This window comes from Chenopodium album, chromosome 16 (assembly GCF_948465745.1).
Source record: "Chenopodium album chromosome 16, dcCheAlbu1.1, whole genome shotgun sequence".
Classification (NCBI taxonomy): Eukaryota; Viridiplantae; Streptophyta; class Magnoliopsida; order Caryophyllales; family Amaranthaceae; genus Chenopodium; species Chenopodium album.
The window spans coordinates 30,236,867-30,246,211 of record NC_137849.1 but is presented as its reverse complement, the minus strand read 5'-3'; the positions used below and the strand labels follow the sequence as shown (position 1 = coordinate 30,246,211).

Genomic DNA, 9,345 nt, shown 5'->3' with positions numbered 1-9,345 from the left:
ATTGTAGTATACTATTATTTAATTTATTATTTATTTTAACTAATTAATTGAAATTTTATTCTTGAAATAGGGTTGGTTTGATAACATATAATATATTTCTTATTGTTGTTGTGATTATTTTTCTTTTTATTCATACACGCTGTGAGACACACGCAAATTGTGTGTGTAACATAAGAAATTTCTATGCATGGCTCGATTCTCCTTTTTTTATTAAAATATTATTTACCTTATTTTAATAAATAAAAATGAAGTCATGGAGGTTAAAAGGTAGGATATGATTTCCCTAAAAAAAAGAGTAAAAAAAATAAAGGATGGTAGTTTTTTTAAAAAATTAAAATGGTAGATATATTTTTTAAATAATGGTAGTTTTTTCTTGAAGATTATAAAAGATGAAAGGGGTATTTTGGAAAAGTTAAATTTATCACCCAAAACCCCCTTTCCCTTTATATATTACTATAGATATGACACTTTTTTTTTTTAGTAACAACCTTTTTTAAAAAAACAAAAAGTGATACTCCGTAACTTATTATTAAAAAAAATATGTCGTAAACACATGGGATATTTAGCAATAAGTGACAATAATTATATTGTGTGTAACTAATCATGATTCGATATAAAATCTTAATTATTTTATTTAAATCTTCAAATCTATATAGTTAATCTACTACACTTAGATTGTAACTCTCAAAGGCCTCAATGATGTTTCAATTTTGATGTTTACAACAATATAATTCATTCTTTTTTTTTTAAAAAAAAAAAAGCATCCTTTTTTTTAATAACACTTTGTATTTATTTTATTAAGACTTATCTAACACTACTTGTTTTTAAAAACACTATTTATTGATACTATAAACAAACTAGTCTTTTTCCACATATTTAATATGCGATTTTTTCAAAATATACCCTTGAGTTTTTTGTTTATTCACCGTATACCCATGAAATTTTTCAAATTCACCATATACTCCTAAGTTGTTACAAAAATTCACCATATACCCCTAATGAAAATAAGATGAGTGGAATTTGGTTAATTATATATCAAAACCACCTTAGATCTTTTTTCCTCATCCCCAAACCACTCCCTTCCTTTCTCCAGCCCCCGAAACCACTCCAAATCTCCAAAACCATGTCCGTATAATTGATTTTTAGGATAAGAAAAGAAAATTTAGGTTGGTTTGGAAGGTGGGAAAAAGGAATGTGGGTGGTTTCGGGGGTAGGGGAATGCATTTAGGGTGGTTTCGATTCATAACTAACTCTAAGGATTGACAAAATTAACATTAGTCATCAAGGGTATATGGTGTATTTTTGTGAAAACTCGGGGGTATATAATGAATTTCAAAAAGTTCAAGGGTATATGGTGAATAAACAAAAATTCAGGGACATATGGTGAAAAACCCGTTTAATATGAGTAAATTTTTTTTTGAAACATAATATGAGTAAACTAGTATACGTAAATATGATAAAATCAAATAAAAAAATTAAACCAACTTATTTAGTAACGCAAATAAAAAAGATAAGTTATAAACTCACCGGAGTATTTAGCAAGAAGTGATAATAATAATTTGTGTGTAACCTTAGCTTTTGTGATTTCATGTTAACTCTTAATTATTTGATTAAAAACCTTCAAGAAATGAATAAAACCCTCCAATGTATGAATTAATCCGTACAACACTTGATAATTGTATAATTGTAGCTAACACCTATTTAATTTTATATAGTTTCTTATATGTAATAAAAATACAATCTGTACTTTTTTGGTATGTTTGAAATTTTTGTAGTAACAATAATGACAAATTACTAACACTTCTTTAAAAAAGTTAGCAAACATAGTAAAGTTAAAATTGTCCAACTTTATAAATTTTTTGAAAATATATCGATATGGATGTCTATAAAAAGATCTTTAAAAAATAATTCCATTGATTTTTTTATAATAATTATTTGATTTGTAGTTTGTAAAATATCGTCAAATGAAATATTATTCGATTCTTATAATAAACATCTCTCTTCATTAATGACGTTGACTAGATTGCTATTTTCTCAGTAACAAAATTGTATTTTTTAGTAACGTACAATTTTTTTTTAGTAACAAGAAAAGATTATTTGGCGCCAATGAAATTTGTCCTGCCTTCTTATGGTAAATGGCGCCAAAAACCAAAAAAATTTCCCTCTCATTTTTTAGCTAATGATGAATTGTCAACTTTTAATTGATAATGTATGTTGGGACCTCATACATTCAATGTACGTGTATCATTCTCCATAAATCTTTGGTAGTACTTTTATCATTTCATTTAGCACTTGCATTTCATAAATCAAGTCAATGGAATATTACACTACATCATTACTTATCCTTCCTGTCATATTTACCATCCTCTTCTTCTCAAAACTGTTGACCAAATCCAAGCTCCCACTAGGGCCTAACCCATGGCCTATCATAGGCAACATTTACTTGCTCGGCGACAAGCCTCATCGTGCTGTCGACGAGCTCTCAAAAACTTATGGCCCTATAATGACTCTAAAACTAGGTAGCAACACTACCATAGTTATATCATCCCCTAAAATAGCCAAAGAAATGTTCGTTAAACACGACTTAGCACTTTCTAGTAGGGCAATCCCAGATGCTGCTACACCATTAAACCACAACAAACTTTCTACAGGATGGCTTCCTGTATGCCCCAAATAGCGGACCCTTAGAAAGGTTGCAGCTATTCACTTGTTTACAAATCAACAACTCAATATGAGCCAAGAGTTACGACACAATAAGGTGAAAGAGCTGATTGGGTATGTACAAAATCGTTGTGAGAAGGGTGTACCAGTTGACATTGGTAAGGCAGGGTTTACAACCACGATAAATTTGTTGTCGAATACATTGTTTTCGATGGATTTGGGTAGCCTTGATTCGTCCAATTCACAAGAATTAAAGGAGATTCTTTGGCATGCTTCCGAGGAAGGAGGAAGGCCTAATGTGTCTGATTTATTTCCAATAGTTAAGCACTTGGATTTGCAAGGGGTGGTAAAAAGAACAGCGGGTTACTTGACAAAGTTGAAGAAGATTTTTGAGAATATTATTGATGAAAGGCTGGAGGATCCATCTGATGTCAAGGATGATGTTCTAAGCTCTTTACTCAAGCTTGTTGGGGATGGAGATGAAGAATTTACTCTCAATGATGTCAAACATCTTCTCATGGTAAGAGAGAAATATTAATTTTTTAATTTTTAAAATGATCCTTTATTTGCACTTTTTGTTTTTAAAAATTCGGCCAATTTTTTTATTACTTTTTCCGTTTCTTTTTAGTTGTACTCGGTCGGTTGGGGGTTACTCGGTTAGTTAGGAGTTATTAAGTCGGTTAGTGGTTACTCGGTCGATCAAGGGTTATTAAGTTGGTTAGGGGTTACAAGGTCAGTCGGGGGTTATTCGGTTAAGGGTAATTAAGTCGATCAGGGGTTACTCGGTCATTAGGAGTTACTAAATCGGTCAAGGTTTACTGAGTCAGGAGTTACCTGGTCAGTTAGGGATTATTCGGTTGGTCATGGGTAGGGCTGAGCAAAACTACCCGAAAAACCGATCCGTAACCTTCCGAAAATTAGGATACCTGATCCGATAACCATAACGATTCGGGTACCCATTCCGATAATTTATTATCAGGTATGGTCATTGGGTATCATTTTAAAATTAACGATTACCAAATCCGATCCGATAAGCATTTTTTTGTTTTTTTCCCTACTTAAATCTATTTTTTATTAAATCTAAACTCTTACTTTAATTCATAATTACTTTATAATATCAATGATTAGTAATATTATTAATAATTTGGTCAAAATCATATGATATTGTTGTTAATTAGTTGTAAATTATATCATAATAACTGCATAATTAAGTTTAATTATCATTATTGGATATCTTATTGGGTACCCGATAACCGATCCGAAAATCCGGGTACCCGAAATTATCGATTCTGGTTATGGATATCACTTTAAGGGATTTTGGTTATCGGGTACTCGAACCGTTAGTACTAACGGCACGGGTACCCGTCCCATGCTCACCCCTAGTCATGGGTTACTCGGTCAGAGATAACTTGTATATAAGGGTAACTTGGTGCGTGAGAGCTGACCACACGATGTGGCCAGCCGCACTCAAAAGTTGATGGAAAATCAATAACCCGATTCACAATTCACCCAAAAGAAAAACTGAAAATTTTACATAAAATCACAAAAAATCAAGATTATAGTATATTTACATATAAAATAAACCCAATTTAATCATCCCGAAGTTCTGCACTAAGAACTGTGTGTGAAAAATTCATTGAATATGAAGTCAATGGTGTGGAGAGTATTGAAGGAAATCATTTTTTAAAATTAAAGATGTTTGTAATATAAACAATGCATAGATAAGCGTGAAAATAAAAGTGTTGTAATAATAATAAAAAAAAAAAAAAAAAAAAACAGATGAATTATGTATTTGTTTGTAAATAAATTTGAGTGGCTTAATTTGGTTTTGTTTAGTCTTTGGTTTTAAGAGAGCTCATAAATCATAAGGGCAACCATTTCGACTCTTGAGCACCGCCATCCAAGACTAGCTAATTAAGCTAATTGCTAATTCATAATTACCTAATCCATGTTGAGTTGTAATAATATTATTGTGAATGATAATGACTAGACCTGGCAAATGGGTCATTCGGGTCGGGTATGGATCGGGTTATTTCGGGTAGGGTCAGTTCGGGTCAAAAAGTTATCGGGTCAAGTTCGGGTCGGGTCGGGTCAGGTCATTTCGGGTTTCGGGTAGATTTTGGGTCAACTAATAATCGGGTTGGGTCGGGTTTCGGGTCAAGTTTGGGTCGGGTCAATCTTCGGGACCAATTTTCGGGTCAACTTCGGGTCGGGTTATATTCGGGTCGATGCATTGGGTTAAATTCAACTCTGTATATATATTTATATATTTTTTGACGAGAAACTCACTATATTTATTAAGGCTACTTTTTTAATGGAATACAGTAATTGTTTGACTTTAGATTATTTTGTAATTTCGTTTGGTATTGAACATTATGTTATGTACGCATTATTATTATTGTACTATATTTTTTTCTAGACTTGTGAGAATTGTGACTTAATTTCGAGTTTTAGTTAATTTTTTTAATTTTATATATGGACAAACTCCGTAGAATAGTCATTAAATTTCAATCTTTTTACGAATTTTTAATAACTTATAAAGATAAAAGGCCGAAAAAATCGAGAAAAATAAAGCTCAAAATCTGTAAATTATTTACACTGTTACACATTACAAATTAATAAAAAGAATTAAGTCAGTTTGATTGCGGTTTTTTTCTATTTCGGTTTCCTCAGGTCAAGTCTTTAGCTTAAATAAGTTCTGGTCATTTAAGGTATAAGATAATTTTGGTTCGGGTCACTTTGGGTTTCGAGTCTATTTGGGTCAAATAATTCAAGTTAAAGGTTGGGTCACTTTGGGTATCGGGTCATTTCGGGTTGGGTTGTTTCGGGTCTCTGGTCAACTTTGGGTCGGGTCATCTCGGGTCGGGTCATTTCTGGTTTCGGGTCACTATTTTCGGGTCGATTTCGGGTCATGGGTCGGATCATTCGAGTCGGGTCATCGGGTCTGGATCAGGATTGCCGGGTCTAATAATGACTAACACTTGACTTGAAGAATGGGACGTTTATCCTTATAATAATATGCATTGAGGTCTATGTCTATGATATTGTAAAAACTACATTATTTTGTGAGTCGTTGCATGTGAAAAGTTATGTTTCAATTGAATACAGAAACAAACAAATTAGGGTTCGTTTGGCATTGTTGTAGTTTTTTGTTTTTTGGTTTTTTGTTTTTTCAAAATATGTCATATATGTCCCATAATGAATCAAAAATTATTTAAACTTATTAATATCATGATAATTTTGAAAACTGACAACAGAAAAGTGAAAACACCTTTTTCTTATTTTCTGTTTTTGTTTTTCAAAAAAACAGGAAAATGAAAACCAAAAATGATGCCAAACAAGCCCAAAAAAAGGTAGAGTTGCAAATAATTAAATAAGCAATTAGTTTAGTTTATGGAATAATTAAATCATGATTTCACATGGTGGTGGATGGAAAGTGTAAAAAAAAAAGGGGGGGATCTTAAAAGTATTGTTCAGAACTTCAAATCAATGTTTGTGATAAAACGAATTCAGGCCAATTAAAATTCAAATTTATTCCATCCGTTTTTAAATAATTGACAAATTTTCTTTTTGGATACCTTAAAAAAATTAGAGTTAAGATCAAATACGGTCCCTGAACTAAAGTATTTGTGGCATTTTAGTTCCTCAACTATTGAGTGAGGCAAATTGGTCCCTCAACCACCAAGGAGTACTATTTCCGGCCAAATAGTTTAGGGACCTTGCCTAATCATCAATAGTTTAGGGACCTGCAATGCATACTTGGCAATAGTTTAGGGACTTAGCATTTTTTTTTTTTGTGTCTGCTTAGTCATCAATAGTTTAGGGATTTTCATAAAAAAATGCTTATAATTACATGAAAAAAAAAGCTGAAAACTAAATCAGTCAATAGTTTAAGGATTTGCATTTAATGTATCAACATATTTGTACAGCAAATTATCCAAAAATTCATCTGTAAAATAAATAGCAATTATAAATAAAAATAATTTGTTGTTGTATGTTCTTCAGATTGTTGTTGATCATCCAAAAAGTTCATATGCTCAAAAAATTTCTCGCACGAACTCAAATACCAAGTACCTACACATATAATTATATCAATTAGGAACCGTAATATGAATAGCATGAATTTTTTGAATTTTTTAAAGATAATTTTTAACAGCATAGCCAGAGGTTCAGAAACTTCCTGAATTTATAATTCAACTCAACTTCAATCACCAAACAACTTAGCAGAAACAATAAGGAAACATAACAGAAACAGTTACAAGGTAGCTATAACTGTTTTTCCTCTCAAAAAAGAATTTATAAGAGTTGATTAAAAATCAACTAGCTTATACGCTTATCACAGCCCCAAACTAGATTCAAGGTAAAAAAATAATCCTGATGTTATTGCGTTATCCTTAGTGCCGGTTAGAACCAAGATCTACTCCTCCCAAAAGTTCATACAATCGTCAATAACATCATAAATAAGCATAATTAAAATTAATCAACTACTAAAAAAAATTTGGCCTCAAACTCTTAAAAAGTTCAAACCATACCTCACAAAATTTTATAAGATAGTCAAGAACATCATATATAAGCATAATTTCAATAAATTAATAGCAAAAGTTTCACATCACAACTCTATAAAATATAAACCCTAACTCAATTTTCGTAAATCAAAAGGGGCATAAACTGAAGAAAGATTAAAATAGGATGAAATTGAGGATAAATTTACCTTCACTTAATGTTATCTTCGTAGATTTTCCTCTCCTTTGATCAAATGATAGTCCCAAATCCCACCATAAGTTACAATGGAGGTTGTTCTTTTTTTTTTAGGAAGAAATTGTTTCAAAGTTCAATACTCCCAAAAGTCCCAACTTCCCAAATACTATCCCTGCTTCTCTCTTAAAAAATAAAAAAAAATAAAAAATAAAAAAAATAAAAAAATCAATAGTCTTTTATTATTTTTTTTCTTTTTTATTTATTTATTTATATATATTTTTTAAAAATTCATTATTAATTAAATATTGCCATGTTGGCAAAAAAAAAAATTGTCACATAATTTCAAATAGTCCCTAAGCTATTGATGACTAGGCAAGGTCCCTAAACTATTGGCCGGAAATAGTACTCTTTGGTGGTTGAGGGACCAATTTGCCTCACTCAATAGTTGAGGGACTAAAATGCTACAAATACGTTAGTTTAGGGACCGTATTTGATCTTAACTCTAAAAAATTACTCTGTAATACAAATTTTTTTCTCTTTTGAATATATACAAATAATTAACCCATTTATCTCATTTTGAATTTTTTTCACATACACCTTTAAGCTCTTCAACTATTTCTCTTCCCAATACAATAACGAATCCACCAATTTATTTTGTATAGTTTTCTCCACTTACACCATCAACTTTTTCTCTTTTACATATTTAAACAAAAAATAATAATTAACATCAAAACACCAACGAACTTTAACTAATATCCTTAACAATCTTGAAAAACTCAAATCGTGATTAATGGAGGGAGTAATAAATTATGAATATATGCAATATGAACATTTTATATTAGAGCTAAATTTTCTACCTTGTGATATGTTGGATGTAATAATCCAAATGTCTTTAAAGATAATATTGAATACAAGTGCAAATAAGTATTTACATCTATATGTTCAGGATCTATTTATGGCGGGAACAGATACCACTTCTAGCACGTTAGAGTGGGCAATGGCAGAATTATTGTGCAACCCACAAATCATGACAAAGGCTCAAATTGAAGTAGATGGGGTGCTTAAGAAGGGCGAGTTTATGAAAGAAACAGATATTTCAAAATTACCATATATTCAAGCAATAGTAAAGGAGACATTTAGATTGCATCCGCCGACTCCTTTCTTACTTCCCCACAAAGCTAATGAAGATGTACTTCTACATAACTATTTAGTGCCCAAAAACGCAACTATTTGGGTTAATGTATGGTCAATTGGCTGTAATCCAAGTGTATGGCAAAATACGGAGATTTTTGCACCTGAAAGATATTTGGAACGAGAAATTGATGTGAAAGGACGTGATTTTGAGCTCATACCCTTTGGATCAGGAAGAAGAATGTGTCCCGGAATTCCCCTAGCATATAGGATGATACACCTAATGTTGGGTACTCTTCTTCATTCTTTCAATTGGGAAAATGGCAAAGGTACCGAAGATATAAACATGGCTGAAAAGTTCGGTATTACATTAAAAAAGGTTGAGCCACTACAAGCTATTCCACTTCCTAGATGAATTAACTCTTTCTCTTGATGAATTTTATTCACTTTGTAATATTCACTTTAAGCATTATAATTGCATATGGAGCAAGTTCATATGAACTAATCTTTCTCCTCTTCGTTCATTTAAGCATCATAATTGCATATGGAGCAAGTTTGTCAATTTAAATATAAACTTCCTCCATTTAGGGCGTGTTCAACACTAGCTTTTGAGTAGCTTTTAGTGATTTGACTTATTAAACCATTACTTAGTAAAAAAAAAAAAAATGAGTGTTTGGCAGTGTAGCGGTGAAAATAGAGTTTAGTAGTTGGAGTAATTTTTGTGAAAAGATAATATTATTAGCTTTTGTGAAAAACTAGATAGCTATTGGAATTTTTCTTCTATATTTTAAGAATTTTACAACTAATAGCTAGTTGATAGCTACTTTACCAAATGTTGATTATCAATTATTTATT

At 31.2% G+C, this 9,345-nt stretch overlaps 1 pseudogene; it reads left to right on the top strand.

The window, feature by feature from the left end:
• Nucleotides 1-2,314: 2,314 nt before the first annotated feature.
• On the top strand, nt 2,315-8,905 carry LOC145585100 (cytochrome P450 monooxygenase 76AD131-like; annotated as a pseudogene).
• The last annotated feature ends 440 nt before the right edge of the window (nt 8,906-9,345 follow it).